This window comes from Melopsittacus undulatus, chromosome 1 (assembly GCF_012275295.1).
Source record: "Melopsittacus undulatus isolate bMelUnd1 chromosome 1, bMelUnd1.mat.Z, whole genome shotgun sequence".
Taxonomy (NCBI): domain Eukaryota; kingdom Metazoa; phylum Chordata; class Aves; order Psittaciformes; family Psittaculidae; genus Melopsittacus; species Melopsittacus undulatus.
In genome coordinates, this window is record NC_047527.1 from 140,612,408 (window position 1) to 140,636,023 (window position 23,616).

Below are 23,616 nucleotides of genomic sequence, written 5' to 3' on the forward strand. Positions count from 1 at the left end.
GAAGAAAATCCTCACTGTGAGGATGGTGAGACACTGGCGCAAGTTGCCCAGAGAAGTTGTGCTGCCCCATCCCTGGCAGTGTTCAAGGCCAGGTTAGAAGGGGCTTGGAGCAACCTGCTACAGTGGAAGATGTCCCTGTCCATGGCAGGGGGTTGGAATTGGGTGATCTTCAGGTCCTTTCCAATAAAATCATTCTGTGAATCTATGATCTTTATTTTCTTTCTTAAGTTTTATTTTATTTTATGCCAACATTGTGTTTGAAGGTAGCACAGCACTGCTGATGGCCTCATGTGCCTAGTAAAGGAGAATATTAGGTTGTGGTTCTTTGTATCTGTCACTTTCCTTTGGGGTGCCTCTGGGGTCCCTGCTATTTCAGTGTGTTATGTAATATACTCCTGGTAACAAACGTGATTGTCTATAATGTGTATCAGTTTTTTTTTTTAATATTACTCTTGCATTGTTCATACAAATAATACAAAGAATTAAAGCCACTGTTTTTCAGATGAAGGCTTATTGTGGGGTGATTTTGTTGCTTTAAACAGGAGAAGTTTTTTAGGATATGATTAGTTGGAAATTTCAAATATAGAACAGCTTAATTTGTGAGTTACTGGGAAAAATGCCAGCCATAGATTTGGGAAAGCCTGAGTAATAAAATTGTAAAGCTGGTTCACCACTCAAATATGTTATTATTCCAGCTGTGTCTGCCCACTGCATGTTTCTACAGGGTAAAAATGTCAATAGGCTCTTATTGGATCTGTAATTTTAAAAGGCAGCACAAACAAAAGAATCTTAGATTAATCTAAAATATCCAAGTTAACACATCACATGTTTTTTCTTATTCTAGTTTTAAAAACTTCCACCCTTTATTTTGGATTATTAAAAATACACAAGCTTATACATTAAAAACTAATCCTGAAATTAAATCACAGAAGCTTGGACTTCAGACTAGCTGGGGGTGGTGGCATTTTGAGGAATGTAACAAAAAGAAGCAGCAAGGAATTGGGTGTAGACCTGAAATTAGGAGTTATTAAATGTAGACAACTGATAAGAGAAGGCAGATCTTGCTCAAGGCTCAGTAAGGTGAAAACAGGGAAAATGACTTTTTTTTTTTTCTTGGAAAATATGCTAACACTTAAAAAATACTAAACTGATGCAGTAATATCAATAATTCAAGAAATGCAGAAGATTTTAGTTCCATTACTGCAATGATGTGTGTTTTGTTGACAGCACATAGAAATAAAAACTAAGAAAAAAGTTAAAATTATAACAGTGAATGCCTGTGTTCAATCTAGGGTACAAATAGTTTGAGGAATTCTGTTTCTCATATTGATCTTGAAGAAAGATCACAAAAGTCTCAGAGCATAGGAGGAAGCTTATTGATGTGCTTTTTTTCATAAATAGTGAATGTGTGGTACCCAGATACTGGTGTGCCTGGTGTTGATTACAGACTTTTGGGAAGATTATCATCAAGCTGATTTGGGTATCTACTGACTCAGTAGAACAGAAATTCAGATGAAATAATTGAAGAACCATGAATGTGGAGGCTAAACTAATGAGCTCAAACTGAGCACATTAAACTTTGTCGTGATTTATTTGGTAACGTTCATATTGTGCAGAGAAGTCCTCCTGCAGGCTGCTGAAACTATGAACTTGGATAGTCTTCAGAAAAGGTGCACTGGAATAAATATCAGAACTGCATGTTGGTTTCTTGAAAGCAGCAGTTGAATAGTGGTATGAGTTTGTCAAAGAGTAGTACCTCTGGTGTCTCTTCCTGCACAGTGTTCTTCTTTCTTTGTGCTGACAGGATGTTTGCTTGGTTCCCTGCACCCTCAGAGTTACAGACTTACGCAGAATTCTGGATCCTTTGGGCAAGAAAGATTTCTGTTAAAAATGCATTGCTCTGCTAGCATATTAGTAGACTAAGGCTTAATTGCTTACTTATATAGGAGAATGTTGCGAACCTGAACTTCTAGTATGGTTCTTTCAGGAGATGAAGATACAGCTCTTGATGCTGTATGTTAGGGAATTTATTTTTTGGGGGACAGGAAGGAGGGAGGGTAGAGAGCACACAAAACAAAGGTAAATTTTTTTCCCAGCTATTCATATATTGTCGTCTCTTTCTCCCTTGTGCTTCCCAGGTATGAAAGGACAATACAGCAGCAAGTTTTACTTCTTATTTTGTTTTTCAGACCCAGCACAAGAGTCATGTGAGCTTGCCACATCTTGCTTAATGGAATTGCTCAGAGTTTCATTGCTGTAAAAGAAGAGGAGATTTGGAATCTTCATAGCTGGTACTCAAAGACTACCAATTCACTGTAAGTCAGTATTCCTTATATCATGAGTGTGGGACCTTCCCCATAGGAAAGTAGTAATTAAATTGATGTGGAGGCTGTTTCAGCCTAGAGAAAACGTAATGAAAGAAGCTGTGCAAGAAGCTTCCTGCTATGAAGAATCACTCCATTGATAGAGAGTGGAAAGAGGGCTGTAGCTGGCATAGAGTCAACACTTCAGTACCCTTTGGGGATGGTACATTGTGCCTAATTCTGTGTCTGGAAGAACTGAAGGATGTAGCAAGGAAATGGAAACCTGTGGTTGTGCTAATGTGATCTTCTGCTGAGATGAGGGTAATTCTTCAAAAAAACCTCAATGCTGTGTTACTTTTGAGGGTGCTGTGGAAAAATAACATTTGTGAGGGTGTGCTGCTGTCTTTGGGTTCCATTTAATCTTAGGCCTTGGGGTTTTCACCGGTCACCTACCAGGTCAGGAACAGACTCTCTCACCTACTGTACCACTCTGGGTAGTGTCTCATCCTGAAATGCTATCTATAGACTGCAAAGCAATATAAGACTTCAGCAAGGTTGAGATTGTTACCAGTGATGTTGAAAAATGTTCTTACGTTGCTGGTGGAGGTAGTTTTTACCTGAGTGTTCACTAATTGTGAAGTTTGTCATTAGGAAAAAGTTCTGTCTAAAGACATACTGCCAGTCATGGCACTTCTGGTCTTTTACCTTCTCTGATAGCATATAAATGTACTTGTAGCGCATCCTGCATACTTAACAGTTTCTGGGTTTGGGGTAAGGATGTCGATAATGCACTTGAGCTTCCTGGCAAGCTGCTTGTGCTGTATTTTAAAACTGGGTTGTTTTTTTCCCAGTATGTTCTTGGCTTTTTTAAGCTACAGGCATTAAGTTAGTGCTATAGGGCACATAGGACATACTGGATGTTGTAGGTCTTGCATCCATCTCACTCATAGACTTGGTTGCAGTTGTGGAAGGAAGGCTGGATGTTCTGAACAGTGCAGTTCTTAAAGACTGTTAGTGTGTATGAACTAATGTTTTGAAATTAACAAGCTTCTGTGGATCTCTTACCTGTCCAGCAGAACTCAGCACTGCTGTTGTGCACTAATTTCCCATTATACGTGTGTTTGGGTAGCCTTGCTCCCTGCTTTAAGCTTGGTGAACTATTTTTTCTTTTTTTTTTACTAAATCTCTCACAGTTTCTCTTGTGAGCTTGTCACAGGTATATTTCCCAGTGAGCTGTGTATTTCCCAGGAGGACTGTCTTTCCTCTGGGAAGCTGGAGATGAGTCCTGAAAGGTGAACTATGTAGCAGGCACAAGGGTTGAATCTTTGTATTTCCAACTTCTACAAATCACAAAGTGGAAAAGAGTTAGCGAAAAGAGCAAGGAGGAGAAAATAGTTCTACTTAGCTCTGTTCTGCTCTTGTGAGACCCCACTTGGGGCACAGTGTACAGTTCTGGTGTCCTCAATGTTCTGTTCTATTCTGTCCAATTCCATCCCATTCCACCCCACCCTATCCCATTCTATTCCATTTTATTACACCCATTTCCATTCCATCCAATCCCATTGCATCTCATTCCGTTCCATTCCATTCCATTCAGAAACAAATCAGACACAAGGAAGTTACAGGTGGAAATAATATTTTATTTATTTATAAATAAAGTTCCTTTATCTTAGCTTATGTTATCTTAGACATTAGCTTAGTTTAGACTCTAGATTAGCTCAGACTTTAGCTTTGCTTAGACTTTCGGTTACCTTAGGCTTTAGTTTACCTCAGACATTAGGTTACCTTAGACTTCACATTACCTTACACTTTCAGTTACATGAGACTTTCGGTTACCTTTGACTTTCATTCAAGTTACACTTTAGCTTAGCTCAGACTTAATGGTTACCTGAGACTTTTGTATACCGTAGACCTTTGGTTACCTTAGACTTTTGGTAACTTTAGACTTTAACTTGGCTTAGGCTTTTGGTTACCACAGACTTTTGGTTGCCTTAGGCGTTTGGTTACCTTATACGTTTTGTTGCCTTGGGCTTTTCTTTGCCTTAGGCTTTTGGTTCCCTTATGCTTTCGGTTAATTTAGACTTTTGGGTGCCTTAGACTTTTGGTCACCGTAGACATTTGGTTACCTTAGAGTTTTGGTTGCCTTAGACATTTGGTTGCTTTACACGTTTGCTCAACTTAGGCTTTTGGTTACCTTAGACTTTTGGTTATGTTAGACTTTAGCTTGCTTTAGGCTGTTACCTTAGACTTTTGATTCCCATAGACTTTCGGGTCACAATAGACTACTGGTTATCGTAGACTTCTGGTTAGAAGTCTAGAGTTATGGTTAACTTAGACTTCTGGATACCTTAGACTTCTGGTTACCTTGGACCTTTAGTTACCTGAGACCATTGGTTACCTTAGACTTTTGGTTGCCTTAGACTTTTGGTTGCCTTAGGCTTTTGGTTGCCGTAGACTTTTGGTTGCCGTAGACTTTTGGTTGCCGTAGACTTTTGGTTGCCGTAGACTTTTGGTTGCCGTAGACTTTTGGTTGCCGTAGACTTTTGGTTGCCTTAGACTTTTGGTTGCCTTAGACTTTTGGTTGCCTTAGACTTTTGGTTGCCTTAGACTTTTGGTTGCCTTAGACTATTGGTTGCCTTACACATTTTTTTACTTTAGACTTCTGGTTACCTTAGGCTTTTGGTTACCTTAGACTTTTGGTTACTGTAGACCTTTTTTTACCTTAGACTTTTGGTTACCTTAGACCTCTGTTTACCTTAGACTTTTGGTTACCATGCACCTCTGCTTACCTCAGACGTTTGCTTACCATAGACCTTTCTTTAACTTAGACTTTTGGTTCCCTTAGACTTTTGGTTCCCTTAGACTTTTGGTTCCCTTAGACTTTTGGTTCCCTTAGACTTTTGGTTCCCTTAGACTTTTGGTTCCCTTAGACTTTTGGTTCCCTTAGACTTTTGGGTACCTTAGACTTTTGGGTACCTTAGACTTTACGTTAACTTAGTCTTTTGGGTACCTTAGACCTCTTTTTAACTTAAAATTTTGGTTACCATAGACCTTTGTTTACTGTAGACTTTTGGTTACCGTATACATTTGGTTACCATAGACTTTTGGTTACCTTTGACTTTTGTTTCCCTTAAGCCTCTGTTTACCTTCGATCTTTGATTACCTTAGACTTTTGGATGCCTTAGACTTTTGGATGCCTTAGACTTTTGGTTACCTTAGACTTTTGGTTACCCTAAACCTCTGTTTACCTTCGACCTTTGGTTACCTTAGACTTTTGAGTGCCTTAGACTTTTGGTTCCCTTAGGCTTTTGGTTCCGTTAGACTTTTGGTTGCCTTAGACTTTTGGTTACCTTATACCTCTGTTTACCATAGACTTCTAGTTACCATAGACTTCTGGTTACCATAGACATTTGGTTACCTTACACTTCTGGTTACCTTAGAGTTTTGTGTTCCTTAGACTTTTGGTTTCCTTAGACATTTGGTTGTCTTAGATTTCTCGGTATCTTAGACTTCTGGTTACCATAGACCTTTGTTTGCCTTAGACCTTTGCTTGCCATAGAATTTTGGCTACCTTAGACTTTTGGTTGCCATACGCTTTTGTTTACCTTAGACATCTGGTTACCTTCAACCTCTGTTTAGCCTTAGCCCTTTGATTAACAAATACCTTTGTTTACCATAGTCATTTGGTTTCTTAGACTTTTGGTTACCTTAAACCTCTGTTTACCTTCGACCTTTGGTTACCTTAGACTTTTGAGTACCTTAGACTTTTGAGTACCTTAGACTTTTGAGTACCTTAGACTTTTGAGTACCTTAGACTTTTTGGTACCTTAGACTTTTTGGTACCTTAGACTTTTTGGTACCTTAGACTTTTTGGTACCTTAGACTTTTTGGTACCTTAGACTTTTAGTTATTTTAAACTTATGGTTGCCTTAGACATTTGGTTGTCTTAGGCTTCTCGGTACCTTAGACTTCTGGTTAACATAGACCTTTGTTTGCCTTAGACCTTTTTTTGCTATAGACTTTTGGTTACCTTAGAATTTTGGTTGCCATACGCTTTTTGTTACCTTAGTCTTTTGGTTACCTTCGACCTTTGGTTACCTTAGACTTTTAGATACCGTCGCCTTTTGTTTACTGTAAACCTTTGTTTGCCTTAGACCTTTGGATGCCATAGACTTTTGGTTGCTTTTAGAATTTTGGTTGTCATAGACTTTTGGTTACCGCAGGGGCTTCCAAGAGCAGCAAAGTGCCGCCTGCCTGATCTAGGGTGGGAGCGAGAACCCTTCCAGTGCCTGGCACTGGAGCTCCAAAGCACTGGAAGGGTGCTCGCCGCTCTTATACTGCCCCGAGCATTGTGATGCTGCGTTGCCGGGTGCTGGCACTATGACACAGGGGAGACGGGGCTTCCGCAGCCCTGCCCACCGCAGCCCTGCCGGTGCTGCCCCTTTGCCCAGTGTGCCCTGGAGAAAGGCCTTTGGGGTGCTGGCCCTGAGGCAGTGCCTGTGCCCAGGAGGCCCAGGGGGGTGGCCCTGCCCATGGTGGCCACACACAGGGCACCGCTGCGAGGTGTCCCTGTAAATGAATCTGTGTGTTCAGCCTGCATCAATAAAGGCTTTTATACCACGCACGGTCATTTGAGCGTAGTGATCCCAGGGGTGAAACAACGGGGTTTTGGTTCCCTCTGTATGAATTTTACCAAAACATAGAGAGCAACCATTTACATGTGCAGATACCAGAGCTTATCCAATACTATTATAAGCTAGCTGATGATGTTGGGAAGTTCTGTAGCAAAGCAGCAAAGCAATGTTCATGATTGTCCAGTGACGTTCAGAAAAGTTGGTGTACTTGGCAGAACGGAGCACAGTTCACCTCCCGTAGCCCTCACTCCATGTGTGACATGTGGCTATTTTATTTACAAATGAGGTTCCTGTGCAGCACGTATGTTCATGACTTCACATGAAGCCCCACAGGAAACGTGTTGGGAAAGGCAGGAACAAAACCTCACTTTACTTACCCTAATCTTTCCTGCACAAGTGTGTTCTGCATTGAAAGCCAACTTTGATAATTGGTGAAAGGAAGGGTGGTAGATTACACATAGAGAACTAACAGGGATACAAAATACTAAAGGGATACAAAACTGACAGAGTTTGGACTGTTACAAGAAGGGAATTTTTCACTGCTCCTCTAATTGGTGCAGCAGCAAGCTGCAATGGGAACTGGTATTTATCTTAACAATACTGTTTTGTTTTTCATACTGAGGTTGTACTATCCTGTTGGCATATGATCTTGTAACGCATTCATAATTTGTAACACTCTTTTCCTGAGATCTCTTCAGTATCACATTAACAGACGGTATCATTTTACTGATAGAGCTTTCCTTGAAGAAGAAAAAACCCAGGACTTGGTGTTTAAAGTGAATTCACCTTAAGGTGAATTCATTTTTACAAAGTTGAAAACAAAGTTAAGGTGAATTCATTTTTACAAAGTTGAAAACTGAATCTATGGCTGTTATAGAAGCAGTTTTCATATGTTAGTGAATCTTTAGGGCAATTCCTGACCACTCTTGAATACAGGAAAATACAGTGAAGGAAGTTATCCTTATTCCTCAATCATTCTAAATTTAATTAAAAAAAAACTTCATGGAATGCTTGTGTATTTCTGTGTTGGTACTTTCTCTCAGTTTTGCCAGCCAGCAATTGCAAGCTTAATTCTTCAATACAGGCATTTTTTTACATTGATTTTTGATTTTCTCTCACTTGGACCACTGACATAGTAAATCATGTGAAAGGTATTTCATTTTGCTCTGTAAGCCATGGTGTGGCGAGAGCAGTGAATATTGTCAGCTCAGTATAGTCTGATGGCCCTTAACTTACTGTCTGATGAGAAAGCTCTTTGTACAGAGCTAAATTCTGTGCTAGATTGTCATTTAGTACTTCCTTCAAAGGAAGAGGAGTCAAACCTTAGCATGCATATACTTGTAAATGCCAAAATAAGCAATGTGCACAACCATAGGTCTTCTGTGTGCACAAGCTGGTATCTACAAGTTTAAGCTGCTTCTCTGAGATGAAATCCAAAGTGTTTCTTGTGGATTTATTTATGAATCCTTGGACTAGTTCGATGGGTAGTAGCATAGGTAGATGTGAAATATGAACTCACGCTAAACGAGATAACAAGGTTTTATTGAGGGACAAAGTCAATAAAGCAAAAGCAACAGCTCTGGGCGCGTGACCAGAGGCGCAAGTGATTAGTATTTGTCACAGGTTTATATACCTTCACTATTGCATTAGTCACATACATATTCCTAATTCCCGTGTAGAGGCAGGGAATATTATAACTAGCTCCAGGAACTTATTATCCGAAGTCTCCTCCTCTTGGCATCTGCACACTGCTCTCTGGTGATTGTGGGCAGGGGTCTTGAGGATGAAGTAAGCAGTCTTCCTCACAGTGTACTTTTCACCTTTGGCACAGTTGGATGCCTCAGTAATCTCACAACTAGCTGAAGCCAGCCCTATCTGTAATTCTTCTGTTAACTAGCAAAGATTTAGAACAGTGTGACCTTCCTGCAGAACTTATTGCAGGCTGGTCAGACAAGGAGTATCCCAAGCTAGCAGATGTTTGGGAGGCTCTGTCTCTAACTATAAGTAGAAGGATGGTGTGAAATCGTTCATTCATGTTTAGTGGGGCCACTGAATTCCACAGAGTTACAACACAAACAGTATTTTCTTTCTGCAACCGAAGTAAGCTAAAAGTACTTGAAGTCTGTGTTTTCCAGGCACTAGCTTTGCTTATATCAAGACATGCTCCCCTTCTTTTACCTTTCCAAGTTCTTTTGCTATGTGACTGTTTTGCTCAAGAGTTCTGGCCATTTTTAACTTGTTGTCTAATCTTGTGTCCTTAGCAAGCTTTGTTTCTGTTACGGTGAACTCCTACAGTTATATCCACAGAGCAACACCTCTGATTTGTGAAAGCCAATACATTTATGTGTTTATGACATAGATGTTCCTGGAGAAAGGGAGGAGAAGGGTGTTTGTTAACTTACAGTCTTACTAATAATGCCTGATTGAACAGAGATGTTTGAAACACCTGAACTGCTGATTTAGTATGGTTACAGTATAAAGTCATTTTTAGAGTTTGTGTTGGCAGAAATCAAACGTTTGTGAAACTGTGGAAGGTGGATCAGACATACAGGGACACTTTCACTAATAGAGCACTGTAAATCAGTCATAGCAACTTTCTGCAAATGCATCTTTTAGGGCAAGTTGTCACTTGTAAATGGCAAGCGCATGTCAGACTGATGGGCTTGAAGTGGTGTGAAAAGGTTGTGAACTCCTTGGTCCTGTGACATCAAAGCCACAGTCTGCCCCTGCAGCAGGGACACAGCCTGTCTTGTGCTTGAAAATTCAGATCTTTTTCATAGTTACTGTTTTCTACATTGGGAGTGACACTTAAGTGCTTGAAATATATAACTAAGATAGGCAAAAGTAACTGGTAAGAGGAGATTGTGAATCTTGTCTCATATTATTCAAACTCTTTGATTCCTTCTGCTTATATGCACAGGAAAGTAGCAATTGGTGTGTGTCTCATTGTTCCAGAGTTGATCACCCTGTGTTTTAGCAACAGGAACAAACAGCCTTCTTACTGACATGACCAGGAGGATGTTACAAAGTGAGATTCTGAGTTTTGCTTCCAGAAAGTGATAGAGGTAGCCCAGATTCTTACCACCGAATATGTTTTCATTGCACTCTCACTGAGCAGAAGCACACACTTCTCATCTGGAGGTCGTGATCTCAAGTCAGTCCTTTGATGTAGAACAGTTTTGTGTTTAGAGAAACATGCAAACTTGCCCCTTGTTAGAGTAGCTCTAAGATACCATCTGGCTTTCAGGGTATGTTTGAACCTGTTTCCGTGAGGCTTACCTCTTTTTAGAAAGACTGGGTGACTTTTTCCTGTGTTGTGAACTCTGTAAGTTGCGTATTTGTCCAGCAGGTGAAGAATAAAAGTAATTCTTTGTGTACGTCAGAAGGCAGATGTGTCATACTTGAAGGGTGGCCTTAGAAATCTCTGATGAAGAGCAACAGTTGTATAGCTTAAGGTCCCCTTGCCTTCCTGCTGGGGGGTGGCTGAAGAGCGGAGGAGTTCACTCTCCTGTTTCCAAAGTCATGCCATGACCAGAAATGAAAACCATTTTGAAGCTGTCCTAAGTGCAAAGTTATTTATTCCTTAGGACATGATTCATGCTTTCACTGAGGCACTGAATCTCAAAGGCTGTTTGTTCTGTCTGCCCAAACTGCCGTTTGTGTTTCACCTTCAAAGTTTTGCATATGGTTTGTGTTTTGGGTTGGTTTTTTTATACGTTTGTGCTGATGTTTTGTTTGTTTGGGGCTTTTCTGGAGGGGTATTTTTGTTTGTTTGGTTGGTTTGTTTGTTTTAACTTTTGGTGCCATAGAGTTATGAAGGGTATGGTAAAGTAACTAGTTACCAGGTGGTAATAGCTAAATAACAGCTGTTCAGGGCATGCTTCAGCATCTCCCTCTGCAGCAATCTGCCCCTGCAAGCTGTGAGGTTTCAGTTTAGCCTGTATTTGCAGACTCCTTGGTGAAGAGATGCTGGTGACCTGGTGCACCAGCAGGGGTGCAGGGGCTGCCATGATGGGTGTTGTGGTGGGTTGACCGTGGCTGAACACCAGGTGCCCACCAAAGCCTCACTGTGGTCTGCACCATGGGCTGCTCTGGCACATGGAGCACTTTCTCCCACAGGACTTCCTCACTGACTTGGTGTCTGCAGAGTTCTTTCTCTCCCATATTTTCACTCCTCCTTATGGCTGCAATTGCTCCTGCACAGTGGCTTTTCATCCTTGTTAAGTTATCCCAGAGGTGCTACACTATCAGTAATGGATACTATTTCTACTGGCAACCATTGCCGTGACTTAATAGTAGTAGTAGTTTGGATGGAAGATTTTTTGAACAACATCACAGATTTTTTTTTTCTGTCAAAAGAAACAACACACACTGTGTGTAAATACTGAGTATCTGTCACATCATCAGTGTGTAAAAATAGCATCACTGCAATAAGCTGATCTTTCGTAAAGGCAGTGTAGTGGTAGGAGAGTGGCACCAGGCCTCAATAGTCATCATCTCTGTATGGTGGTGGGAAGCGCAGTGGACAGTACAGCCAAAAGGTATAGAGGACTACAGGCTTTAGAGAAATATAAGTGAGGAAGAAAGAAAGGAGTGATGAGAATTGTTTACAACTTTGTATTTCTGCACTTAAAATCAGATATTGGGCTTTGCATAATACATGTATCTTTCAGAGCAGGAATAGGCATTTTAAAATCATGATCAGTTTTTTTTAGGGTTCTGTAAAACAGGATGAGGCTAAAATCTTATGTACTTAATTTTGCTCCTGTCAGTGTTACCTCACTCCTTTTTAAGTTTGAAAAAGTAAATGTAAAGGTTGTATAAACCCCTATTAAGACTGAAATGCAACTTGATGCATGAGTATTACAGTTTTCTTCTTTTCTTAGAAGTTCGAATAGAGGAAGATATAAATATGTCTGAGCTGTTGTGTTGGATGGGACCAGGTTGGATGGCGTATTGACCAATGTTGGTCGAGTGGAAGGTGTCCCTGCCTGTGTCTTCACTTCCCTTTTTCCCTATCAGTACATGCTGAGGAAATATTGGAGGATATTTCTTCCCAGCCCTGCCCTAGTGGAAGGGATTGAATGGGTATCATGTCCCATCATAGGCATTGGCTGTGTCGCTTTGTGGAAAGGAGGCCAGTGCCTTCTGATGGGGGTGAGGGATGTCGATTGTCTCTGGACCATGAGCACCTGAAGAGATTTGCAGAAACCCCGTGTGAGCTGGGTTTTGAAACTCTTCTGTGTTCCTCCACTTTAGTTGGGTTTCCCGAGGGTAGCAAAAGACGGCACCTCTGACCTCAGTGAGGCTCCAACAGCGAGCCCTCAGCCTGAAGCAGGCTGTGCTCCTGAACTCGGTGATTACAAATCTTCCTTACACGGGCAATGGAGGCTCATTTCCTTGTGATTTCCCCCACTCCCAACCCCACCCTTCCCCCAGATGCTGGTTTTTCAAAATGCCTGAGTTGTTTCTTTTGTAGGAACAGAACCAAACGCAAGAGCCTGAGAACAGCAGCGCTCCATCAGGAGTCCATGTGGCCCAATCCTCTCTCTCCAGTGGCACCCCATGCAAGTCTGAAGGGGAGTATATGAGGAGAGCAGGTCTCCTTCTGTCAGAGTCCAGAGAGTGCTCATAGGCCTCAATGGCCAGGACTGGCCTCCATTGAGATCTGCACTGCAGACAGCCCCTCAGACCTAGGTCAAAGCTTGTAATGGAGAACTATACGCATAACATATGCTAGCTCTTCTGTTCTATTCTGTCCAATTCCATCCCATTCCACCCCACCCTATCCCATTCTATTCTATTCCATTTTGTTACACCCATTTCCATTCCCTCCAATCCCATTGAATCTCATCCCGTTCCATTCCATTCAGAAACAAATCAGACACAAGGAAGTTACAGGTGGAAATAATATTTTATTTATTTGGTTACCTTAGAGTTTTCTTTACCTTAGACCTTTGGTTACCTTAGACTTTTGGTTACCTTAGTCTTTACCTTGGCTTAGACTTTTGGTTTCCATAGACTTTTAGCTCTTAGTTATAGATTTCAGCTTAGCTTAGACTTTTCGTTACTATAGACTTTTGGTTGCCTTAGGCCTTAGGCTTTTGGTTCCCTTAGGCTTTCAGTTACCTTAGACTTTCGGTTGCCTTAGACTTTTGGTTCCCATAGACCTTCGGTCCCCATAGACTTTTGGTTACCTTAAGAGTTTTGGTTGCCTTATACATTTGGATACCTTAGACTTTTGGTTTCCTTACACGTTTGGTTACCTTAGGCTTTCAGTTACCTTAGACTTTCGGATCCCGTAGAGTTTCGGGTAATGATAGACTTCTGGTTACCATAGAGTTTTGGTTGTCTTATACTTTCAGTTACTATAGGCTTTTTTGTTTACCTTAGACTTCTTGTTACCTTAGACCTTTGGTTGCCTTAGAGTTTTGGTTGCCTTAGAGTTTTGGTTGCCTTAGAGTTTTGGTTGCCTTAGACTTTTGGTTGCCTTAGCCTTTTGGTTGCCTTAGACTTTTGGTTTCCTTACATGTTTGGGTACCTTAGAGTTCTGATTACCTTAGACTGCTGGTTATCTTAGGCTTTTTTGTACCTTAGACCTTTGGTTACCATAGAGTTTTGGTTGCCTTAGGCTTTTGGTTGCCTTAGACCTTTGTTTACCTTTGGCTTTTGTTTGCCATAGACCTTCGTTTACCTTATATTTTTTGTTCTCATAGCCTTTTTTAGTATAGACTTTTGGTTACCATAGACTTTTGGTTACCTTAGACATTTGGGTACATTAGACTTTTGGTTACTTTCTAATTTTGTTTACCTTAGACATTTGTTTACCTTAGAGCTTTCGGTACCTTAGACCTTTGGTTACCATAGGCTTTTCGTTGTCTTAGACCTTTGGCTGCCTTAGGCTTTTGGCTGCCTTAGGCTTTTGGCTGCCTTAGGCTTTTGGCTGCCTTAGGCTTTTGGCTGCCTTAGGCTTTAGCTTCTGTTAGGCTTTAGCTTATGTTAGGCTTTGGCTTAGCTTAAGCTTTAGTTTAGGTTAGGCCCTAGCGTACCTTAGACTTCAGCTAGTGTAGACTTTTGCTTGCCTTAGACTTTTGGTTATTGAAGACTTTTCGTTACCCTAGTCTTTCGATTACCTTACACTTTAGCTTTCCTTAGACTTTTGAGTGCCTTAGACCTTTGTTTACCTTAGATATGTTCGTTCACTTATACTTTTAGTTACCATAGATTATTATTTTCCTTAGACCTTTGGTTATCTTAGGCTTTTGGTTACCTTAAATGTTTGGTTCCATTAGGCTTTTGGTTGCCTTAGGCTTTTGGTTACCCTAGGCTTTTGGTTGCCTTAGTGGTTAGCTTGTGTTAGTCTTTAGCTTACCTTAGACTTTACATTACCTTAGACTTCAGCTTAGTGTAGGATTTTGGTTGCCTGAGATATTTAGTTGCCTGAGACTTTTGGCTGTCTCAGACGTTTGGTTCCCTGAGGCGTTTGGTTGCCTCAGACATTTGGCTGCCTTAGACGTTCAGTTGCGTGAGGCGTTTCGTTACCTCAGGCTTTTGGTTGCCTGAGACGTTTGGTGGTCTCAGATGTTTTGTTGCCACAGACATTTGGTTGTCTCAGATGTTTTATTGCCTCAGGCGTTCTGTTGCCTGGGACATTTGGTTGCCTGAGACGTTTTGTTGCATCTGGTGTTTGGTTGCCTGAGACGTTTGGTTGTCTTAGATGTTTGGTTGCCTGAGACGTTTGGTTGTCTCAGATGTTTGGTTGCATCAGACGTTTTGTTGCACCTGGCGTTTGGTTGCCTGAGGCGTTTGGTTGTCTCAGATGTTTGGTTGCCTCAGGCACTTGGTTACCTCACGCGTTTGGTTGTGTTATTCATTTGGTTGCGTTATTCATTTGGTTGCCTGGGATGTTTGGTTGCCTCAGAGCTTTTCTTATCGAAGACTTTACGTTACCTTAGGCTTTAGGTTGACTTAGACGTTCTCTTAGTTTAGGCTTTAGCTTAGCTTAGGCTTTAGGTTACATTAAACTTAAGCATAGTTAGGCACTTTTGGTTACTTTAGAGTTCTGTTTAGCGTAGACTCCTGGTTACCTTGGACCTTTGGTTACTTTAGACTTTTGGCTACCATAGACTTTTGGATACTTTAGATTACCTTAGAGTATTGTTTCCCTTAGACTTTTGGTTAACTTAGACCTCTGTTTTCCTTAGACTTTTCTTTCCCTTAAGACTTTTGTTTCCCTTAGACTTTTGGTTACCCTTGACTTTTGGTTCCATTGGACTTTTGGTTACCCCATGCTTTTGGTGTCCACGGGCTTCTTGTTTCCGCAGAGTGTTGGTTACCACAGACTTTTGGTTATTGTATAATTTTGGTTACTGTAGACTTTAGCATAGCATAACTTCAGGTTAGCTTAGACTTTATTTTATCTTAGACTTTAGGTTTCTTTACACTTTCCATTACCTTATTCTTTAGCTTAGTTTAGGTATTAGGTTGTGTTAGACTTTAGGTTACCTTACATGTTCACTTTCCTTAGACTTTAGCTTACTTCAGACTTTAGCATAGCTTAGTCTTTAGCATATGTTAGATTTTCAGTTACCTTAGACTTTTGGTTACCTTAGACTTTCGCTTAGTTTAGGCTTCAGTTTAGCATAGAATTTAGCTTAGCTTAGACTCTAGATTAGGTCAGACTTTATTTTATCTTAGACTTTTGGTTCCGTTAGACTTTTGGTTACCTTAGACTTTACGTTTAGTCTTTTGGGTTCCTTAGACCTCTGTTTCCCTTAAACTTTTGGTTACCTTAGACCTTTGTTTACTGTAGACTTTTGGTTACTTTATACATTTGGTTCCCTTAGACTTTTGGTTAACTTAGACTTTTGGTTCCCTTAGACTTTTATTTACCTTAGACCTTTGCTTACCAAAGACCTTTCTTTACCTTAGACCTTTTGTTCCCTTAGACCTTTGGTTCCCTTGGACCTTTGGTTCCCTTGGACCTTTGGTTCCCTTAGACCTTTGGTTCCCTTAGACCTTTGGTTCCCTTAGACTTTTGGTTACCATAGACTTTTGGTTACCATAGACTTTTGGTTACCATAGACTTTTGGTTACCATAGACCTTTGTTTGCCTTAGACTTTTGGTTGCCAAAGACTTTGGTTACTTTAGAATTTGGTATTCATAGACTTTTCGTTACCTTAGACTTTTAGATACTGTAGCCTTTTGGTTACCATAGACCTTTGTTTTCCTTAATCTTTTGGTTATGTTAGATCTCTGCTTAACTTAGACTTCTGGTTACCATAGACCTTTTTTTACCATAGACTTTCGGTTACCTTAGACTAATGGTTACCTTAGACTTTTGGTTACCATAGACTTTTTGTTACCTTAGACTTTTGGTTACCCTGGACTTATGTTTACTGCAGAGTTTTGTTTTCTGTAGATGTTTGGTTACCATAGACTTTAGCTTACCATCGCTTTAGGTTAGCTTAGACTTTACGTTACCTTAGAGTTTAAGTTTCTTTGCACTTTCCATTTACTTAGTCTTTAGCTGAGCTTAGATATTATGTTATCTGAGACTTCAGGTTACCTTACACGTTCGGTTACCTTCGACTTTAGGTTACCTTAGACTTTAGTATAGCTTTAGCTTAGCTTAGACTTTCGGTTACCTTAGGCCTTAGTTCACCTTAGACATTAGGTTACCTTAGACTTCATGTTACCTTACACTTTCAGTTGCCTTAGGCTTTCAATTACCTTTGACTTTCATTAAAGTTACACTTTAGCTTAGCTCAGACTTATGGTTACCTGAGACTTTTGGTTATCGAAGACTTCGGGTTACCTTAGACTTTTGGTTGACTTAGACCTTTGGTTAACTTAGCCCATTGGTTACCTTAGACTTTTGGTTACCATAGACTTTTAGCTTATCTCTGCTTTAGATTACTGTAGATTTCAGGTTACTATAGACTTTTGGTTGCCTTAGGCTTTCGGTTCCCGTAGACTTTCGGTCACTGTAGGATTTTGTTTACTATTAGTTACCTTAGAGTTTTGGTTGCCCTAGACATTTGGTTGCCTTAAACTTTTGGTTGCCTTATACATTTGGGAACCTTAGACTTCTGATTACCTGAGACTTCTGGTTACCTTAGGCTTTTGTTTACTGTAGACGTTTGGTTACCATAGACTTTTGGTTTCCTTAGGCTTTTGGTTGCTTTTGACCTTTGTTTACCTTTGGCTTTTGTTTGCCATACACTTTTTGTTATCTTAGAAGAGTTTCGGTTCCCATAGACTTTTGTTTGCTATAGACTTTTGGTTACCATAGAATTTTGGTTACCTTAAATTTCTGTTTAGCGTAGACTCCTGGGTACCTTGTACCTTTGGTTAATTTAGACCTTTGCTTACCATAGACTTTTGGTTACCTTAGGCTTTTGGTTGCCTTTGACCTTTGTTTACCTTTGGCTTTTGTTTGCCATACACTTTTTGTTACCTTAGACTTTCAGTTCCCATAGACTTCTGTTTACTGTAGACTTTTGGTTACCATAGACTTGTGGTTATCTTAGATTTTTGGTTACCATAGACTTTTGGTTCCCTTAGACTTTTGGTTCCCGTAGACTTTTGGTTACCTTTGACTTTTGATTATCTTAAACTTTATGTTAACTTTGTCTTTTCTGTACCTTAGACCTCTGTTTACCTCAAATGTTTGGTTACCAGAGACCTTTGTTTACCATAGACTTTTGGTTACCTTATAAATTTGTTTCCCTTAGACTTTACATTACCATAGACTTTTGGTTACCTTAGACCTCTGTTTACCTTAGAACTTTGGTTACCAAAGACCTTTGTTTACCTTAGACCTTTGGTTCCCTTAGACTTTTGGTTACCTTAGACATTTGGTTACCTTAGACTTTTGGTTTTCTTAGACATTTGGTTACCTTAGATATTTGGTTACCTTAAACTTATGGTTTCCTTAGACATTTGGTTGTCTTAGACTTCTCTGTACCTTAGACTTCTGGTTACCATAGACCTTTGTTTGCCTTAGACCTTTGGTTGCCATAGACTTTTGGATACTTTAGAATTTTGGTTTCCCTAGATCTTTGTTTGCCTTAATCGTTTGGTTACCTTAGATCTCTGCTTACCTTAGACTTCTGGTTATCATAGAGCTTTGGTTACGTTAGACTTTTGGTTACCCTGGAGTTTTGTTTACTGCAGAGTTTTATTTACTGCAGACTTTTGGTTACCATAGACTTTAGCATAGCATCGCTTTATGTTACCTTAGACTTTAGGTTTCTTTACACTTTCCATTAACTTAGTCTTTAGCTTAGCTGAGATATTAGGTTCTCTTAGGCTTTTTGTTCCATTGCACATTCAGTTACCTTAGACTTTAGTTTATCTTAGACTTTAGCATAGCTTTGTCTTTAGGATACTTTAGACTCTCTGTATGTTAGACCTCGGCGATGGTTGCTAGTCCATCCTGGGGACAAAAAATCCTTCCGTCCCCCTTCCCCCCCCAGCTGGAGGACACCAGGGGCCTCCTTCGTGGTGCAGGAGCACCAGGGGATAAGCCAGAGCAGCAGGACCAGAGGAGCCCTGACAAGTGGTGATGCTCAGTGCTCAGAGGAAGGCAAAAAACCCCCGGAGACCGGTGCCAATCTGCCCCGGGGGAAAATTCCTTCCTGACCCCAGTGCTGGCGATCGGCTACTCCCTGAGCATGTGAGCAAGACCTGCTCCCGGTCCACGTGCTGGTGATGGCTCTAAGGGGACCAGGGGACTCTGGCACTGCCTTTTCTGCCTGCACCCGGAGCCACTGCAGGGGCTTCCAAGAGCAGCAAAGTGCTGCCTGCCTGATCTAGGGTGGGAGCGAGAACCCTTGCAGTGCCTGGCACTGGAGCTCCAAAGCACTGGGGGTGGGCGCCGCTCTTATACTGCCCCGAGCATTGTGATGCTGCGTTGCCGGGTGCTGGCACTATGACACGGGGGAGACGGGGATTCCGCAGCCCTGCCCACCGCAGCCCTGCCGGTGCTGCCCCTTTGCCCAGCGTGCCCTGGAGAAAGGCCTTTGGTTTGCTGGCCCTGAGGCAGTGCCTGTGCCCAGGAGGCCCAGGGGAATGGCCCTGCCCCTGTCTGATGTAATACTTAAGAGAGAAGATCGGGTGCATTTTATAAAATGTTATATATATATTTTTTTACCTAAATTAATGTTCACAGTTTTTTTTCAAATTCTTCCTTTTCCTCCATTTCTATATGCATTTTTTTCTTCCTTTTCAGAATTAAATGCATATAACAAAATAATTAACTTCAGTTCAGTGGTTATGTTTTAAGTGTCTGTATAGCACAGGGGTGTATTTAGTTTTTCGAGAAGAAGCTCAGTTATGAAAATGCTTTAATGGCTGCAGACTTTTGGTCAAGACTTGATGGGAGCTTTGTGCATAGAGTTTCAATGTTGAGCAGCCTTTGAAAGGACAATTGGATGTACTTGAGGTACTGAGTTTCCCATAACTTTCATCGTAAAAGTACCATTTGCTGGCAAAATAGTGGAAAACACAGTGAATGAAATGTCAATATTAATAAAAATTAGGGAAAACATATGTAGGTTAACATGGGTGAAGGTGGCATGACTGCCGTCTGTTACAAAATTAGCTTTCAGTATTGTGTTTCCTGCAACTTCATGTTATAGACGTATTTTTTGTTAAAAAATAAAACCCCTTTAAGCTTCTTCTCTAAGAGATTGCCTTTTTTTTCTCTTTTCCTTTTCAGAAATTCATCAAATGCATTCTGTAGTGGAAACAATAGTGGATAATAGTGGAAAATGTTAAGTATGTCAGGATGCACTTTCTGCCGCACTGCTGATAATTAGGGACAGGTTTAATTTGTTTTTGTGTTGTAAGCCCTGGTGGTCTAGAAGAGCCTGTACTGTATGTTCGCACTTCAGAAACAAATGCAGAATGATGAGAGGTTGAGAGGAGGGTAGGGAGCTAGGAGTCAAAGACAGAGAATGATGTCACTCTTCTAACAGTAAGCAGTTTAAGGGGAATCTACATCACTTGTAAGCACTTCTGTTTATTGTTGCTTTTATAGCCTGTAATTAAAACCCAAGTTGTTAGTTGTAGTTCAAGTATAACCAACATCAGAAATGCTGTGAAGCAACCAAGATGCTAGACTGCACACCTTATAAGCCTCTTCATGTTGTTGTCTGCTGTCTCTCTAGCCTATTCACAGTGCGTGGAACTGAAGTAAAATATGAGTGTCCTCATCAGAAATAACAAATACAGATAGTTATGCTGTAGCACCCCTTCACTGAGCTCAAATGAAGTTCCTTGTAAATGATTCATTCTTTCATATTGCTGAGGCATCCTAATGAAAACCTTCCACCTTCTCAACCTCAAAAAATGCTTGAGAACAGGAGCTTAGCTGAAGCTTGTTTTAATCATGTGGAATTTCTTTTGTTTTTAGTTAAATTCACGTACAAAGCTGGTAGCTTGCAGTAGCCTGAATCTAAATACAAGATTAGGGACCCAATATCTTTTTCAGATCTGTCTGGAGCAGTTGAAAATAATACTGCTTCCACTTTCTTGTCCACAAGTTGGTGATGACCATCCCTGCATTTTGGGCAAAGCAAGGTACATGAACTGCCCGTGTCAGAAATAGCTCTCCACTGAGGTGGATCCAGGAGGTCTCCTGTGGCACTTTTTGTTTTTTCAGTGTACTTATTTTTTGGCAGGGGAACTACCAATCTCCAGGAAACAGATGGTAACAAATAGTTTGGGAGCAAGAATTTCTTTAACTGCTTTGGCAGTTTTAAAGTGAATATGAATTTGAGCTCTAACCTGTCAGTGGAGGCACTGAAATGCAACTCAGACTCATGAAAGTTCTCAGCAGCTTTGTATAAACTCGGAGTTCTAGTACTGCAGACAGGCCATATTTTTTACATGTGGCTGTCATACTGTAGTAGACTTGGATGTAAGAACTTAGTGCATGAAACCTCTCTACATCTTCCCTGTTCTGGGTTGTCTGCAATAGCATTAAATTATTCACAAAGTCTTCATTGAAGCTTTCCTTTTTGGCCAATTTCCTAACTTGCTTTTAGATTTTGTTTCATTGTAGCTAGGCAGCAACAGGACAAGATCTGACATGCAAGCACTCACTCTGAAAGGTTCTTCCCTTGTATTCTTCCCATGCATGGCTACTGTTTCGACAGCTTTGTGATCACTTTCTTCTTCTTCCAGGCTCAAAAGTTCTCTTACCAGCTCTGTCCAAGTGGAGCCCCTAAGGTAACCCTAGCTGGATTTGGGTCCTCCTCCAGCATTTCAGAGCTCAAAGTGGTGGTGGGGATCTGTCATTTGATGTGGGGAGAGGATCTCTTTTATGGCCTCTTTCCTGCTCAAGAGCTACCCTGTCAATCTAGCCAGGGGCCCTTATCTCTGTTCTGCATCTTCTTTGGCTGACCCAGCTATTGGGATTGGTAATGTCCCATTTTGTATTACTCAGGCAAAGCATTGCATGTAATGATTCAGATTTATAGACTGTTTTCCTGCATCCTGTGTCTCTCTGCTTCTAGGTCTCTTTCAGTTCATCTTTATCCTATGCCATAAGGATAATGTTTCAGAAAACCTGATCTTTGGAACCTCTTTCCTGGTTCCCGTTGTCAGGGTGTTCATTACAGTCATAAATATGCATGGATTTAAGACCAACTGTGATGTGGAATCTCACAAGAGCATGGTTTACTCCATCCATACCTGCTTCTGGCAGTTATTTTCATGTGCATGAGTGTATGTGAAACATGTTTCCAAGCAAAAGGACAGTGGCAGGCATCATCCTGTCTGTCCTTGAAGATCTCAAGACCAAGCCTTAATGGTTTTAATTTTTATTTCAGAGCAACACATTTCTGTGTGTACGTTTTTCTTTATATTTGCAAGGGATTTTTTTCTCATTGAAAGCTTGGAATAAACTCTTACCCTTTTTGGCATTAATAACAAAAGTACTCAGCACTTGGACTAATTGCGCTCAGTATACTTTATATGTGTTCCTTATCTGCAACACATCTCTGAAGTGTCAACGTTTATTCAAATGCTGTGTGCTCAGAAACACAGTGTTGGGAAGTTAGTGGCTTCTTGCCTAAGATGGTGTTAGAAAGGGTTAACACTGATGTGCTAACAACTACCTGCAGTTCTTCAGGATACTGCACACCTCTTTTGATGTTTCAAGCTATCTTAATATGAAAGACCTTTCATAAAGAATCTTCATAATATTCAAAACAAGAGCTGTAGCTCTGCATTTATAAATACTGGCATTGTAGCCCTGAAAAAGGTGCACTGGAAGGGACCTAGAGACAGAAGCCTGTAAAGATATAGTAAGTTGATCAAGAAGAAATGTGACGTTTTCATAACTCATGGTCATTACACTTTATAAAGTGTGTAAATGAATTTCTGTGTATCCTGGGAAGAACTGAATCTTGTTACCGTGGTTATTAGAGATAATGATATTTAAACACTGAGTTAATAGGCCTGCCTAAAAAGGAGCAGCACTAAATGTTCTCAAAGGGAAGTGGTGTTTCCTTTCTAACTTTTTTCTTTTAGGAATTAAGTGCCATACACAAGACATACATGACAGTGCCTGTTTTTCCAAGATACACTGAAATATGGGAGGGGATCCTAGATATTTGATTGGGATTTTTTTGTTTGTTTTGGTTGTTGGTTTTGGGTTGGGTTGTTCTTTTTTTTTCTGTGGTTCTTTTTTTGTTTTGTTGTTTGTTTTTTTTCCTCCAATAAAGTAGATGATGCCAAAGTGTAAAAGCACCACATCAAAGAGGACAAAGCAGGGTTGTTGGATCCTGCCAATCTTTAATGCACATGTCTGGCTTTCCTGCATGAGATAAAGGAGCTCTGTGTTGTTTGCTCTTCATCCATACTCTATGATGTTTTTCTTCAGACTCTTGTGAGGATCATTCCTGGGCTACGAAAATTCTTTCAGTAGTGCCCTATTTGCTTTTCTGCCTGGAATCACAGGTGATTGGGTTTGGGTTTCTTTCTCCATAGTTAAACCAACTCTGTCAGCAGGTTTAATAAAATATATTGCTTGATGACAGTCTTGATAGCTGTATGCATCTCACAGCATTATGCAGCTTATCAGGTTGCAAAGACACAGGCTGATCTGACATTACATGCCTGTCTTCAATGGTTTGACAGGAAGATTATGTCTTTTCATGTGCAGGTAGTGCTGTCTTAAGATCTTGAATTACTCCATGCTGGCAGACTCACAGAGAATTCCAGAACTAACAGTGTGCCTGTCAAAACTGAGTCTAGGGAAACAAACAGTGTGTATTTCAGTAACGTTTTAGCAATAACAAGTGCAGTTTTAAAAAGAAATAAGGGTTGGGAGCGTAGTGGAGTATCTTTGTCTTAGTGAACAAAGCAAAGCTTGAAGTAGTAACAGCAGAAAAATGAAAGGCATTTGCACTCCTGCCAAAGCCCTGATGGTAATGTTTGCAACTCTGGGATGGTGTCACTAACAGATGGGGGTTTCCAAGGTGTTTAGTCCAGACTAAAATGATACCATGTGCGTGTTACTTTCCTTACTGATAATAAGCCTTTCTATCTTTTCTATTACCTGATCATCTTTTGTCTTTTCACTTCTACAATCTTCTCTAGATGAATAGTGCTTCCAGTGCAAAGAGACCCAGTGCTTCCTTCTTAGTGGAGCCCAGGGAAGGCT

At 40.6% G+C, this 23,616-nt stretch overlaps 1 protein-coding gene across 2 annotated transcripts in view; it reads left to right on the plus strand.

The window, feature by feature from the left end:
* OSBPL3 (oxysterol binding protein like 3) overlaps positions 1 to 23,616 on the plus strand; it is a 204,289-nt gene that overhangs the window by 19,624 nt on the left and 161,049 nt on the right. For both annotated transcript variants that reach the window (XM_034063572.1, XM_034063578.1), the window contains exon 2: positions 2,190 to 2,315. The gene's annotated coding sequence lies outside the window, so the exon portion shown is untranslated. The remainder of the gene's footprint in view (positions 1 to 2,189; positions 2,316 to 23,616) is intronic.